This window comes from Ambystoma mexicanum, chromosome 2p, assembly GCF_040938575.1.
Source record: "Ambystoma mexicanum isolate Mex_15411 chromosome 2p, UKY_AmexF1_1, whole genome shotgun sequence".
In the NCBI taxonomy this organism is placed as follows: Eukaryota; Metazoa; Chordata; class Amphibia; order Caudata; family Ambystomatidae; genus Ambystoma; species Ambystoma mexicanum.
Window position 1 is genome coordinate 1062706234 of NC_090923.1, and position 16834 is coordinate 1062723067.

The 16834-nt window shown below is 44.3% G+C and overlaps 1 protein-coding gene across 1 annotated transcript in view; it reads left to right on the forward strand.

Annotated features, from left to right (window-relative positions):
- Positions 1 to 3100: 3100 nt before the first annotated feature.
- The window catches only part of LOC138567110 (phospholipase A and acyltransferase 3-like), a 104201-nt gene continuing 90467 nt past the window's right edge, over positions 3101 to 16834 (forward strand). Inside the window, exon 1 of the mRNA XM_069644990.1 lies at positions 3101 to 3257. The gene's annotated coding sequence lies outside the window, so the exon portion shown is untranslated. The remainder of the gene's footprint in view (positions 3258 to 16834) is intronic.

Sequence of the window (16834 nt, forward strand, 5' to 3'; positions counted from 1 at the left end):
TCACTCGACCAGGAGCATAAGGTGAATTTGCCTTCCTTGGAAATACTTGCCATACAATTTGAGAACCACCACTTTCAAAAGTCAACGTCGCCTGCAGAACAGTGGCACTTGTGCTTTTGCTTACTGATGAGTCACGCTCTGCCGCACAGATCCTTCCGCCTGTTAGAGCGTCTACTTGTGAATGCAATATGCAATATGCATTCCAGTATCACTCATACAAATAGACGCAAGTGAACACTAGTGGGTCGTATGAAATGGCTCATTATGAGCCACCATGTTGTAATGGAGTAAAGCAGACCTAGACACGCCTGAGTTAACAATGAAAACTGGAAAGGTTTTCAACCTTATTTCACTGTACGAATAGTATTAATATGACTCTTATACAACTAAAGGCCTCATTGATAACTAAAGAAGATAACTAAAGAAGATACCAGTTTACACCGTAGTTTCTCACCATCATATTAAAACACTATGTAGACTACCTGCCTCACCCCCTAAACAGCCCGATTGAATTATTGGGAGTTATTTGTGTGCGGCACACAGCTGTATTTTGAGGGCAGGAAATGTGTTACTGTTAGATAGATTTTGGAGTAGGAAAGTTGTCACACTTAGATGTATTTCTGGGGTAGGAAATGTGTTGCACTTGGATGGATTTGGGGTAGGAAACGTGTTGCACTTGGATGGATTTGGGGTAGGAAATGCATTGCACTTAGTTGTATTTTGGGGGTAGGAAATGTGTTGCGCTTAGATTTTGGGGGTTAAAAACTGTTTTACACTTAGATGGATTTTGGGGTAAGAAATGTGTCGCACCTAGATGGTTTTTGGGAGTAGGAAATGTATTGCACCAACCGTACTAAAAACTCAATATTCTGAATACTCACCCTCAAACTCTAAACTAAACATAACCCTACCTCTACCGCACCACAAACCACGCACACTTCACAACTCCACACATGAAACCAAATATAAGCACACACAAAACACCCATCCACAATCATACCCCAACACCACATGAATGCTATGAACCAAAACGCACCAAAGGTCAGTGACCATTGTTTCTGAACTGAAGCTGCCAACAGTACAACAAAGCTCTCTAGCTTTCCTTCCTCCTAATCCCACTAACAGACCCCTTGACCCTCCTTCCATTGCAGATCAGCCAGAGCGCCAAGAGACCATGCAAGTGGAAACAGTGCGCGGCCCAAGACCACATAACATAGCATAACAATGGCCCTTCAGTACACTTTCACCAATCGTACCATAATTTAGGTCACAGTTGCCTCTGCTCCAGTCGAGGGTGTACTGTCCACTGGCACTTCATGTGACAGTGTAATACTCTATTTTTGGCAGTTACCCGGTTGTACACCTGGTGCAAGTGCAATCACCAGAATCTGTGCTCCTTTTCTTTTTTAGCATCAGTCTCTTAATCAGACCATCCTTGGAAACAGCACTCTTGGGGGAAACAAGTTGGGCTTTAAACAAGGCTTTTGATTTGATGCCACAACAATGCAAGTCATGGAATATGTGCTGCAAATCAGGCACAAAGGAGAGACCTGCTTCCTTACCATCCTCAACCTGGCTTCAGTTTCCAATGTAGTAGACTCTGCAACACTTCACAACACCATCTGTTGATGCTCCAACCACATGTCTCTATTCCTGATGTATTTCAGATACTTTTAACTCTTTTTGATTTCAGTCAGCTGTTCTATTCCTTTGATTTCATGTTTCCGGTGCCACGGCTTTCTCTGATTAACGTGGACAAACTGTTACACAGGCAGATCGCCTTCCTTGATTAGGATTTTGACTAACACAGGTGAGGTTTTCTCCACAATTGTGTACGGCCCATGTCAAGATGCTGAGAATTTAGAGTGCTTAGTTTTGCCTTTTGGCCAAATTGCATTCATAAACCTAATCACCTACCTCATATTCTCTAATTGCTGACTTTCTATTATTGTAAGGCTTGGCCTCTTCATCTGATAATTCTAAATGTTTCTGTGCAAATGCAAATACATGTTGTAAAGAATTCCTTATCGTTTCCACATGTTCGTGGATTGTTGATGCATTTACTAAGATTTGTTCATTTGTCCTGTGGAAGCGTTGGAGACGTACCAGTGATTAATTCATGTCTGATGAGATATGTGGCTTTTGATGGCGTTGCCATGAGCACTAATGGGAGTTGTAAGTCCCAACTAGATCCATCTTCAGTGGTACAAGTGAAAGCGATTCCCGATCCGCCTCCAGTCCAGCGCGACTGGGAGGAGGAGTTCAAAGTTCGCTCAAGTGATGTTCCGCAAGTCAGTCAGTGCTATGCCAACACGGCAGTCGCCCTGTCTTTCGTGCGCACGCAGAGATTAGCTGCTGAACGAGTCCTTCTTTCCAGGTTGGTGAAAACGTTATATCGCTACTTCTACAAATAGCTCATATATGAAACATGTTTGCAACTTCGGCTATTATTCTCGAAACAGACCATCCCCCATAAGAATAACTGGGAATAGCGGGCACCTGGGAGTTAACGTGAGGGGAAGGGTGGCCGCGTGCGCATGGCTCTTGCAAAGCGTCGCACACGCAGCCTACCGAACTGGGGACAGGTATATAAGTGCATGTGTTTTGTCCAGTGGTCGAAGTGAGCGGGGTGCTCCTCGACTTAAAAAAATTAAGTTTGACTGTTCCTATACTTTTATTTTAAACAGAAACCGTTCCCGAATTGTTTCGTTTAAAAATAAAAGTGTAGGTAGTTGAAACTTGCACTTTCAGTGCACTATACTGAACATTCCCTCAAACACTAGGTGCATGTGTTTGGGGGTTTGTATTGTGTGGGGGGGGGGGCAGGAGGGGAGGGATGCAGGCCAGCAGGGAACATAGTTCCACTTCTTCTTTTGGTACACTTTGACCACTGGCTAATACACAAATGCGTGTCTGTGGTGCCTGAGCGGCGAGGCGGTTTGATGTTTCTACGTTTGCAGCCACTGTTAAAAAAGCGACAGCAGTGTGTGTTATGAATGACGACACGAACTGAAAATAGCTCTACCCTTATTATAATAAAAGTGGTACGGCAACGGAAGATACCATTGAATTCCCTTCCGTTCCTTTGCACTCAGGATTGTCCTTGATGGTGCAGCCTGTCCCTGTTCACGGGAGAGAAGAGCTAGGACCTGAAACTAAGTGACCACAGCCAGCGGAGGAAGTGAAACGAAAAGAAAGCGACAAGACTACCATATAACACGTCCACACACACAGCTGAGGAGTGGCCGCCCTGTAAAGTAAGTAAAGATTGTATTGCTTATTACGGGGGAGTCGTACCTCGCCCCCACGCCCGTTCTCTGCAAACCCACTTATATTACATGTTCATATATCTTCGATGGTGGCGCGATTTTGCTAACCTGAAAACATTTGTAAAGTCATGTTGTACTACATATAGAAATGGGAGAACTAAGCTTGCACAATGAATACTATCGACGAAAGACCAGAAAGGCCAGGGATGGCGCCAGGACCTTTCTACTTTCAAGTGTTATATCGTGTTTTATATCTAATTCCCCTGGTTGCTGGATGCAAGGTGTGTGACCTCATGAGAGAATGTGGATTGTGGAGTGAATGTTTAGAATGTTTATGCATGAAGGGGCTTCCAGAGTCAGGCAGTTGAGAAAAGAGCCCTTTCCAGTGAGTCTGCATGCACTGTGTCTGCAGGGAGGCTTACATAAGATCCTACAGATGCAAGTGAATAAAGGAATTTACAACACCAAGCCTAAGGGGCGAGGGGGGAGCAAGAGCACGTCCCCCACGTTGGCAGCCTTATGATACAGGAACAAATAACTTTAATTTAAGACATGAAATGTATGCTTACAGTTCCAGCAGCATTCTACTGACTGCGTTGCCTTTTTACTTCGGTTTCCTATACATTAGTAATGTGCGCTTTACAGAGCACCCCTTATGGGGCCTTCATGGCGTCACCTCTTTTGGGCTTTTCAGTATCCAGCAGCGATCTTCTCAGTTCGTTGCCTTTTCCCTCTGTTTCGTGTATACTAACACCCTGCTGACAAAGAGTGATTCAGCAGACATTTAGGAGTTCATTTTTTAAAAAAGAAATCATAATTGCCTGGATGGGGCTGCTTACGTTTTCACTTACGTACAAACAGGTCCCCTCTGGCCAATTTTCGTCATTTGCACTGCAGAGGGGACATGAGCAGTGTAAAGAGGCGGCGGAAGCCTCTTTCCACGCCTCTATTTTCACTCGGCGGTGCATATAGAGGAAACTGCTCCTGATATGCACACATGGCAGGTGGTGTTTACAAACATTTCATATGGCACCCGCCCTGCAAAGGGTAGGCGGTTTCCATAGGAAATCATTGGTTTTTACGCCAGCGTGAAAATCTCATGTTGGCGTAAAAACAATTTCTTCTTGAAGGCAGAGGACAAATGGGAGGTGGAGACATAACTCTCTTTCCACCCCCGCGTTCCGCCTTCAAAAACAATGAACCCCCCCCCCCAGCATGAATGGAGCCGTTACACCTGTCTTTAGCGCCTCCATGTATGCTGGGAGGACTTGGAAAGTGAGCTCCTTACTGTTTCAGCTCCCCCTTCAATCTTTTGACTACATTGTAATTTAAACACCCCACGGGTGCTTCAGACTGTTTTTCCGAGCTGTAGCCAAGGCGAGGGGATTGCAAACATCATGTCGAAATGGGCCCCTACCAGACCTGATACATCTTCAGCCTGCCCGGGCCCTACTCTGCAAAGAAGCTATTCTTGTATTTATTTAAAGGCTTTATTTGGTTCTACAATTGAGAAAACCCTTTGCCTTGATTTGTGTCTTAAAATTCATAATCCAATGTTAAAATAAATAAAACAAAGAAAGAAGGAACGGGTCTGGCTGTTAAGCCATTCAGGCCTTTTTCCAATGTTTGTCGGTCCCTCCATTCTTCTGTACTCCTTACCTTTCACCAGACTTAATTGTGGAGAAGATTAGAATCAACAGTTTCATCAACGCTATGGTGAGTGATATATGCTTACCCCTTAGTAGTTCTAACCTCCAGTCTTCTGCCGTCCTTCCGGCATAGTTCTTAGTAGCTTCTGCCATGAGTTGGAATCGCTTCTCCTCCATTTTCGGACAAAATAGGACCGAATGGTTTAATGACTCGACAGTGCCCTCTCCTTTACATAGGGCCTCATCACGAGTTTGGCCGTAACCCTTAAATCCGGCGGTAACGCTCTAACCGCCGCATTTAAGGGTCCGCAAAATCAGGGCTTCGGCGGATTTCTCCCCAGCTCTGAGCTCGGGGGAAATCTGCCGAAAATTAGCGCTCATACTGCCGGCGGGAAATCCGCCGGTGGTATGAGCGCGAAATTTCCCCATTGAGCCCAATGGGGAATGGGGCATTCCCGAATGGGCTCAATGGGGAATGGGGAATTCGAAATCCGCCAAACCCGGATCCAGTGCTAATAGCACCGGTGGGTTTGGCGGTAGGGCAGATAGCGCCGGCGCTATTAGCGCCGGCGTTACTGCCCAACTCGTGATGAGGCCCATAGTCTGCAAGTTGCGTTGGAGGAGTGGTTGGACCTGACGCTGAGTATCTCTCTAGTCGACAGCAGGTCCAATTTGAATCTGAAGTATTAGTCCCTAAAGTACCAGTGTGGGAATGACTCAAGGTATTTTGGGAGCGTGCTTAACTTCTTTGTCTCGACAAAATGGTCCAGCAAACATGTTCAGACCCTGTCTCTCTTCTTGAGTTGTAATCCAGTCACTGATGTACAGTTTCCGTTTGAGCTATTATATCCGCTATTTGAATATATATATATATTTAATATCAGCTAGATATGGGGTGTGATTAACTCTTGAAGCGTTATTTCAGGGAGATGTATTTGCTTATTTATATGTTTGGATTTATAGAGCACCTTTGCCAACGCGCTATGCAGTGAATTAAATCAGAGCGCCATTGCCATTATAAGGTGCCAAATAATGTCATGAATAAATGTTTTCCTTCCTTAATTGCACGTTTTTTGCGTGCATGATTTGATCTGTTCAGTCAGTAGTTACATGTTGCCAATTTACACCCTGTTCCGAGGTGGTGACCATCGCAGATCGGGCTGTAAAATTCCCCAAGTGAAACCCCCTCAGATTATTTCATCACTGAACGAGAAAGGAGACACACTTTCTGTGTTACAGGAGACTTCCGCATTGAAGGAGTCGTTTCATTGCGGATTTAATTGCACCGTGCTTTGAATAGTACTCGTCTAACCAGTTTACCTCCCGAAATCTTATGCACAGTTGTACCCTTAATTCATTGAAACCTCTATTTTAAGGTAAAGGCAGGGTGCATTTACCACCTGTCTGATGAGTTACCCAGTGCTTTGAGAGAAATACGCCTCCTATATAATGGCTTCCGGATTGTCTTTCAAGTCAACTCTTATGACAACATCTCCTCTACAACCTAGAAAATATGTGACTGGGTCTATACTGCTTGCCTCCAGGCACTCTGAAAGAGAAGGGCAGGGGTTAGGTTAGGGGCGAGAGAGGCAAAAGGCAAAATAGCTTGGCTGCTGAGTCGATTCATGCAGACCGGAAGTACCCTGAGCCCTCCAGGAGGGTGTCTTTGTGGGTGGTCTGTGTTGAGGGCATAGACGTATTTGTGTCTAGATGGGAGTCTGGTGTGCCAGTGGGACTAGGATGCATCGGCCAGGGTGGGTGGTATCTAAGTTGTAGAAGCCTAGAGTTCTGTTGTTTGACATCTGTAGGCAGGGATTGTAAAATTGCTGGGTGCGAGTGGCATACTTGGCCTGCAGATGGTCTGTTGGACTGTGGACGATGACAGTGTTGGTGTTGGGCGGTTACCAGGCAATGTTACAACCTCCCTCTGATGTGTTCGGAGCAAGATCATAGTCAGGTACATATGCTGTAGAGTCGGCCATAGGCAGTGGTAGAAATTGAAACAATTTGTTGGGAGGTCGCACAAAGGCCGGGTTGGGGGTGGAGTTTGGGGGGGGGGGTGCCAAGAAGGAAGGGTTTGGAGTGGGCAGAGCTGGCAGTTGACCTCCGATCAATGGAAATGTCCAAAATAATAGTTTAAAACGGCGCTATTTCTTTCATGCTTCTTCTTTTCCAAACTATATATCAATTCCACTTTAAACCACTTCCATGGCACTGCTGCACCCAAAATATATAATTACCACTTGAAAACCGCTTTGGGTATACCAGGACTTGTCCGTGGGCAATGTGTATATCGCGGTTAGGCCGGGCCCTAAACACATAATGTCCTGCTTCTTGTATTAGGCTCAGTAGTGTGAAGAAAGGGTGCTCTATTGCAACTTATTTTCAATTTTTGAAAGCACGCAAAAAACACAAGAACTTGGCAAAATGATAACTGTGTGATGCTGAGACCTCTGAAAGAGGGGTCCCTGCCAATCGACAAAAAGAGGTGATGACTATTCTTCCTCACAATGAGGTCAACGTGATACTGTGACTATCCAACCAACACTTTCAGAGAAGCCTTCGACCCTCAGGCGAGCCAGCCCCACCAAACGTCAATCAAATCCGACTTCCCAGAGAGCGACCCTATGTTGGCATGATTGGTATAGGTGAGCGGGTGCGGAAGAGCAGTGCAACAGGACACACTCTTCCTCCTCAGGAATCAAACACGTTCCAATGAGAACCAGACCCGAGCTTCTGCAGTGGAATATATAACTTGGGGCAGTCCCCTGTCCCTGCGGAACCTGTCTGAGGATCATGCCTGCCAACTGAGGGTCACAAACCCAACCTTATCCAAGAGGCCAAGAAAGACAAGCGTCGGCTCATCAGTCACCGTCCCGTGCGCTTTCTTTTTTTTAAAAAAAACGTTTGTTTTAAGTAATCCAGCGCAGAGCGCAAATGGCATGGGTTTGGGGCAGCTGACTCTAGCCAGAGCCTGAGATCCGGCTACACATTTGGTTTCAGGTCTCGGAACCGGCAAGAGCCGGCACAATCACCAGCGCTGCCCGTAGGCATGAAGGAAATCTGCATGGGCCATGTAAACTGCAGACACCAATGGGATAAAAGGAAGACACCAAGGGCCCGATTCATGGAATATTTGCCCCGTTCAAAGTAACTTTGCACTGCCGACACAAACCCTGGTTCATGGAATCGTGCAAAGTGTATTCTTGCAGTGCAAAGTCATTTTGTACTGCAAAAATGACTATACGCTGACTTTGCCCGGCAAAAATACACTTTGCACAGTTCCATGAATCAGGGTTTGTGTTGGCAGTGCAAAGTCACTCATCAGCAGTGCAAATTCACTTTGAACTGGGCAAATATTCCATGAATCGGGCCGCAAGTGTCATGCAGGAGACTTGCCAAGAAAACAGGTATAATAGTACATGAAGGACCCAAAAGAGAGAACTACAATGGACCCACAGAAGCCAGGGATACATACAAATTACAAAGAGCAGGATTGAGACCGCCTGACCAGGCAGCCATGTGCAATAGTGTAGACGCACATCTAGTGAGGAGGCATCTCCGGCTCCTTCTGTAGCATCATCTTCTCACTTTCCCATCTGATACATCTACTTGTCTTTTCTGTGCTAATGTTCTTTCTTTCTGCAGACTAAGATCTGTATGCCCTTCCAAGGACAAGCCTGGGTGCTCTAAAACTGCTACGGTGGTGATTTGGCACAATATGCAAGCATGTTAACAGCATGTAACTTTCGGCACAGTAGGCACAGTATAAAAGATGTCTAACAGAACATATCACATTTCACAACATTGCCTTTCATCCCATTCCATTCTCTTGCCTGAAAGGGTCTTCAGGGTTAAACCGGTAGCAGAGAGGGTGTTTTTAGGGCATCAGTCTCTCTCAGTGCCCCTCTCTGGGCCCTAGAGCCTATGCACAGACGCTGTGGAGCACTACAAACTCTTTTGTTATATGCATTTAAAAAGAAATGTATTACATTATTTTCTTTCCTGGGATTTACAAAACACTGCTGTGTCTCAAAGAATTAGAAGGCAAATGTAAGGCAGCATGTTAGCCCTGCATATAACAAATAACACAGTAAGAAATTGGAACAAATAAACTTCAGTCATGTCTCCAGATGTGTCAAACAATGAGACATAACTCACTTGGCAGAAAGGGTCCACATTTTTCTTCCTATAGCCAGGAGAGATAGTACCTCTTAGTGAAAGAAGAAATATCACCTCTCAATGAGAGGAAAGAGCAATTTGTCATAGGGTGAAAGGAAGAAAGAGTGTGAAGGGTGGATTCCACTTGCCTTGGGTCCCTAAGCCTTGCCCTACAAAAGTGCATTCCATTCACTTCTTGAAAGAGTGAACCCCCAGAGCAGCAGACTTCAAACCTCGAAGTGGTGAATCTGGAGCAGAGTGACTGTGTGTGTTTGGTATGCTAAGCAGCACAGCAGGGCCCAAGGCATGGGTAGTCTGTGCGGAGGCTCAGGGCCCCGCTGTCAGAAGCTGTCAGAGGGGGGCCCCAGGCACCAGTGCCTTCCTCAATTATACCAAGAATATTGTTTAAGAGGGGCTGTGCGGCTTCCCTGTACTAAGGCTGCGTAAGGCCAGGGTGTCGCACACCCACTCCTAGCGGCCCATCAGACGCGCAGGCCCCTTAATGACTACTTATCACTTTCTTCAAGCAGAGCATTTAAAGTGGTGGCAATTTGCAAGGGATAGCCCATTTAAGAGACCATTGTTTTGGAGGAGATGCTTGTAATGTTTCTGTGTTAAGAAATGCAAATAGGCATTTGCATTCTGAAAGCACACACAAAGCACCAGTTAGCTGCCTAAATCTACCTCTCCTCTAGGTCAATTACAATATATCACACAACACAGCTTTAAATTACCTACATTATTTTCAAATGTTCATATTAAACGCACCAAAAAGCGTTTATTTTTGGTAGAATGTGATATATTCATCACATTATATATGAACCCTGCATTTGTCAAACACTGAAACACAAACAGGTAACCTTTTTACACATTACATGTTACACTTCGTGAAAATGCAAAAGCCATTTTTTGTGCCTTTTGTTGAATTGCATTCTGGTATTTGTAGTATCAGAGTCAAGATGGGGGAATCATGCCACAATTTTACACTTTTTTCTTAACATATTTCTATCAGGATTTATATATTTGAGTGGGTACCTTACCATGGTATGTGTACTTTTAATTCATTTTCATAAAGCAGAGTATTGTTGAAAGCCAGACATGGGGCTGTGGAGGGGAATTGATGAAAGGGCAAGTGTGTCCTGAATATTTACCCAGAATGTGGCAAAAGAGGTTGCAATCCTGGAGACTGGTGCAGAAATTCTTCCCTGATTGTGGCCATGTGCTGTTTTTCAGGGTACAAGTAAAGGATACATGTGGGTGGACAGTCTAACTGTTTTCAGAGGGCGGACACAACCCACTTGGGTGTTTTTTGAAGTCGGCAAGCTTGCTCAAGCATTTCGGCTACTAGGATTTTACCCAAGTTGTCATGTTTCCAGTGCAGACACATTCAATTATCATCAAAGCACATGCTCATATTGGGATTTTGTTTCCCAGGGAATATGTCACGACGTATTGCTGGGAGTAAAAAGTGAGCACCTTATATCATTTGACAGGCTATTTATTGGACATTTTCCTCTCTCAGGTTATTTTTCTGTTGATTACTTTTTCGGAAATGCCAATTCTCTTTTGCCTAGTGCACTTCCTTCTAAGGGGAAAGGGCAATTGAACTGAATTTGTATCTTTCACTTCAAGATATGTTCACTTACAGTGCGTATATATTCCTGGGTGCCAGCTTTTGATTTTCGATATGGGGGCAAAAGTTCCCACACTGAGTGAAGCGAGGGAACCATACGCATCCCCATTTAAAAATCCCACATTTTACTGCACATGTTGCCGCAGGAATAGGAAAGAAGACACATGATTTACAGGAAGGTCTAAACATATAACATCTCAGCAACAGTCTCCTAATCTGCTCAGTTGCCTTTGCAACTTTCTGCTTTAGGATCCCCTGCTATTCTCCACCGGTGAACAGTTTGGCCTGCTCAACCCCTACAATCAAGGCTCAGGAGATACAATAATGAGGTTCCATTCTCATTTTCTAGTGCGCAGCACTTGATAAACTTAGTTATTTGCTATAATATTTTTTTCAGTCAATATAATCCTTATCTGTAGCTTCTGAAATAAAAGCATATTGCTAATTTAGACAATATTTATTTATTTTGTATTTATTTATTTTTAGATTTGTAAAGCACACTAAGCCCGTAGGCATCTGGGCGCTAATATTGCGCAAATATACACACAATAAAAATAAAAACAATCGTGAAACTTCTGCAAAAACAGCAGTTACTTTCAGTTAGCAAAACACAATCACCATATTTTTGCAATGTATTCCACAGAATGTGTTTTCAAACCAAAGTTTCAAAAAGACCTTTTACAAACAGTATTTCTACCAATTACATCTGGGAAGAGAAATGTTCAAGTTCCTGAATTGCAGACTGCTCTCAAATTCATCAAAGTGACGAGTGCTGCCGGGCAAATCCTTTCATCACACTATGCCTTATCTGCCAAAATTAGAAGTCTGTTCAAGATATTCCGCTGTCTGCAAATTCAAAAAAATGCCTCACTCCTGATATTGCCACAAAGGTAAAATATTAATATTGACAATTCATATACTGGGTGCCACAGTGTATTTGTCTACTACCTTAAGCATGGCAACATATTTCTAATTAAATTCCCATGATACCTTTGTCTAATAAAGACTCATCCTGTGATATCACTGATGTCACTATTCATGCAAATTAGCCCACACATCTTTTGTCGCCCAGGGCCCCACCAATCCTACAGCCGGCCATGCTAAGCAGTGACATGTTTTGCTATGTGGCCACACTCTTGTCTATGCTTTGCCCGGTTTTGAAATGCTACGATTGCTTGGGTTGGGTATCACGCACTGTATCATGTTGAAATCAAGGTCCCAGGCCTTTTTTGACTGTTCCTGATTGACCATTCCATTCCCTTACCTTCACCTGGGGATGCAAATTATATAGGTGCCTAGGCAAATAAACCACAACACATCCAGGATTGCCAGAGCACACTCTCAAGCCCCTTATGCATCCAAAATGACATTGTGCACTATCTTATAATTCTCAAAATCTGCATTGGAAACACAATCCAGTTATCACAACACTTAAGGATGTGCATAGCCATGGTCTACCTAATAGGAGAGGTACACAGCCATGCAGCTATCACAAAACATTCTCCCCTCACTGCATCACTCCCTTCCTCACTTTGTTGCATCCACTTGCCGTTTTCTACTGGCTAATTGTCTTTCTTCCAGCAGACAAATGTCTGGATTCCCCTGGTGGGGGCCCACTATGCCACTCCACGAACAAAACTAGGCTCTTATACTGCTGCGGTGGTGGCTTGGCACGGTATACGAGTCTAGTAAGATACCATAACATTTAAGGCAACGCTAAAAAAGACAGCAGGCACAGGTTTGGCATAAAATAAGAACTCGTCATGGTTTCCAACTGCTTTGAAGAATATGAATTGGAAGCTTTATTATTTTCACAACTGTCTCCCCAAGAACCTCCATAAAGAGTGTACGCATGCTCTGCCTGCAGGCGGACATGGCCTTTAGCGGCCCGCCAGCCTGAGCTAAGACAGGCCCGAGCAATGCTTGGGCCTCAGCTCGGGCTGTGGGCCGTTAAAGGCTGTGTCCACCCGACAGGCAGGGCATGAAAGACATTCGCACCCCAGGGTTCGTCTGAGGTGTGAATGGCTTTCACAATTTTGCATCGGTAGATCCGCGCTGCTTTCGCAGCAGCTGGCCGCCGCCGCCATATGCAAAAGGGACAAAGTCCCAGTTATGGCGGTGGCCAGATCGAGAAGCTAGGGACTGGAGCGCAGTGCTCCAGTCCCGCAGGTACGTGGAGGGGAAGCGGGCCATTTTGGGGCGGGGCAACAGAGAAATGGGGGGGGGAGTGCCACCCGGGGAAGGGCCTCGGGTGGCTGGGACAGCGGGCAATCTCACCCGTTGTTCCAGCCACCTGATTGGCTGAGCGCCCTTTCCCGGCTGCGAATGGGAGAGTGAGGGAGATAGAGGGAGAGGAAGGGAAAGAAACCCAGAGAGAGAGAGAGCGAGAGAGAGAGAGAGAGACCCTCATTTCAAATTTTCAAACCAGGCTTCTTTTTATGCATGGAAAAGGTGTAGAACACAGGCATGGCCTGTAGTAAAAAGAATGAGTTTGGGATTTAAAGTGGCACACTCAGTCTGAGGAAATTCCTTCACATGCTTACTGGTCATTCTAAACCGTTTCAATTAAATGTTTCAGAGAACAGTTAAGTCTTGAATAGTTCGCCAAGCACATATCCCTTAAGTAGATGAAACGACACTGTGCCTGATTTGCAAACTGTTTTTCAATGGGATTTTCCTGTTTGAAAATGCTTTCGTAAATCAGGCTCATGTAGCGAAAAGAGGGTCGAGGTATAAGCACATAGACAAACCAAAAGAAAATCGGATTTTAAGAACTGCATCAAGCCACGAAGCAGTTTTACAAAAACAAAAAGTAATTTAATTAGATCCAATTTGCCACTGGGGAAAAATAAAAATAGCTTCTGCAGCCAAATAATTATATTACAATCAATAATGGACACAGTCGAGTATTGCCTTCTAATCAAACTGGGGCTTGCACTGCCACTGTACTGCTCTGACATGTGAATGTGATAGTCATACACAGCTCACTTTCAGCTGGATAGCTCAGGAGCAACGTGCTCGCCTTGGAAGCAAAACGGCATGGATACCACAGGTTCGATCCCTAACCTCTGGGTATTAAGCGCATTATAAATAACATATCATATCATATCACCCATATGTAACTGCTTATCCAGAGTTGGCCCACAGCCCACGTGACTTATACCCCATCCCAACCCTGCAGTGGAGCATTTCATCCCAATGTTGGAGAAGCAAGATTCATTATTTCAGTGACTCTCCAATTAAGACTCAGGTCAAGAGTGTGATTCAATTGGGATTTCAAGAAGGTACATTTAGGTTCCCACTTCCAAATGGATCCCAGCTAGCCCTAGCAACAGGCAAGCTTTCAAAAGATACAACGCTCTGTAACACCAAAGCGAACAGGGAGCCACCCTCCACTCTGCTCCCACTCACTGAAAACATGGCCACCAACATGACATTTTCGCAGCCGCACACGCCATGCACTTTTTACAAGGTCATGTCTTAGAGGATGTGGTCGAGCTCCTCGCTTATCGCTTTTCCTTTCAGTTTCTAGGCCTATGGTTCATCTGATTGAAGGGAAAGGGAATGGCAGGTGAAGGCGTGATGTAGCAATTAGACAGTAGGACGTGCAAAGTACAGGCAACAATGCAAGACACATACACACATCCAAGACATGAACACACAAGGGGTGTATACATTGTGAGGCAAAGAGCAGGCAGCATGACAAAGGTCATATAGGGGACTGTAATCAGCATACAAGGGAGCGGGGCAGGCAGTACAGACGATGTAGGGGAGAGTAGGAGGAAGAGGAATCAGAGCAGCTGGGCTGAATAGCAAATATGTGAGAGGAAGAACAGGTGGCATGGGACAGCGATAACCACACGAGAGCCAGAACAGGGGTCGAGAGAGCAGGCAGAAGTGGATTGTAACTGGCAGGGCCGGTCTTAGACCAGATTGCACCCCAGACGGGATGCATCCTCAGCGCCTCTGTTTTGCCTCGGGCAAATCTTAGATCTTTTAGACAGTTGTAAAGCTACTAGAAAACTAATTTTCACTTCAGCACATCCCCATATACTCTCTCATTACTATACACACTGAAAAGAGATGAACGGCTTATAACCATGGGCAATTGATTGTGGCAGCTTCCACTGCAGCATTTGTACATGTTTGTGCCATTCCAGACAGGGACAGACCTATGCACATCAGTCTTGGTCCTGTCACCGAAATGATAGTGAACAGCTAGGAAAGCCCCTTTGATTTGAAGCGCAAGCACCGGCAGACATGTTGCAGCCATCTTTGGCCTCATCTTTGTGGTGGAACCTGGTTCCCAAATCAGGGCACACAAGGGGCCTATTTATGGATAAACGCATATCCCACAACTCTCCCTGAAAGAGCCATACTATAGACAGTTTCTACCATTCCATTGGTTTTTTTAGCTTATACTTGCCATTACTATAACACATTTGTTTTTTATTTAATGTTTCCATGGTTTTACATGAAAACCTTACAATATAAAATACAGTAAACAGCAAGTAATACAAGACAATGGCCCTCATTCCAAGTTTGCCGGTATCCCACAAGTAATTCCGGCGGAATACCAGCAAACTGGCCTACCGTTTCCGGCACCTGATATTCCAGACTTTCAAAGAATATTGCAGGCAGTAAATCCCCATTCCATGGAAGGGATTGCTGGTATTTCCGGTAGCATAAATGCTGGCTGTTTATTGCCGGTGGGGGCCTGATTGCCTTCGGCACTCGGCTGGAGGTAAATCAGTGAAACCCCACCAGCAAAGTTGTAAATTCTACTGGCAATTTTACCGGATCGGCAAACTTACAATGACCCTATAATAGATCTTTAATCCCAGATTAAAAATGGAGCCTTAGTCAAGTGAATCCTTATACACATAAATATAATGCACAACAGTAGAATACAATAAATGATATAAACAGTTATGAAAAGGTCCCATGAAAAATTGGAGGCATAAACAAGGAAGAATGAATCTGATTTAAGAATTTCCTCTATGCATCTGATAGAGACCAGAATTAAAGAAACATGTTTAGCTACTAAAATTTCTTTCGAAAATTCATCAGCCCTATAAAATCTTATACCAGTTACAAATGCATTAAAATATTTATACCTTATAGGGAGAGTAGACAGACAGACCATTAACAAGTGTTTCAAGTTTTCTAAAGACTCCTTTATGTTATCTGTTTTTTTTAAATGGTCAACTCCCTTTCTGGCCCCCTCGACTTCTTCAGTGGCTAATAAATGTATACAGAACCTTAGAAATGTATTCCTCCACAGAGGACAAGGAAATTGTTTAATATAGATCTCACATTCCGCCAGGGGTTTCGGGAGCGATGATATCTCTTGAAATAGGGCATATCTCATGTTTCTCTCCCTAGTCCTTACCCAAAGCTGCTCCCAAAGAGCCTTTTTTATTTTTTGCAGTAATAAGTCCAGAGATTTACTGGAACGCGCCAGATCTTTTAACACCAATTCACATGATGTTACCCAGCAAGAGAGGCATTGAGATCTGTTATCAATCATTAAGGTCTTTAATTTAGCAAATAAAGAGTTAGGAGGAGGTAACCGAATGTTCCTATAAAAAGATAACGTTTTCCACTCTAGCCATGATGTTATAGAGAGAAGACCCAACTCCTGACAGATGATAGAAGCAGGTATACAATTTGGAAGGCGCAAAACGCTCCTCCAAATGAGGCCTTCTAAAACCTGCTGAACGGAAAATTCAACAATGGTAATCGGATCAACATCATACTGAAGTGCTGGTAGCTAATAGGACAAGAGAGAACTTTCCTAACTTCCCATTAATCCTCTTTAATTGCTCACAGAAAGTTATGCACTTCCTTTTCATATAGTCAACATTATATCTATTTCTTGGATGGCTATATATCATAAAACCTAAATATACTTACTGATTCACCAAGTTTAATTTCACATCTTTAATGTTCCAGACAAAAGTGGGTTTCTTCCTTCCAGAACCACAGAGAATTACTTTTGTCTTTTTGACATTGATGGCCAAGTCAGGAGCCGCCATAAAATTATTTAGGGGAGAAAGGGAACGCTGCAGTCCAATAGGCGTTTGAGGAAGTATCACCAAGTCATCTGCATATGCTAAGTA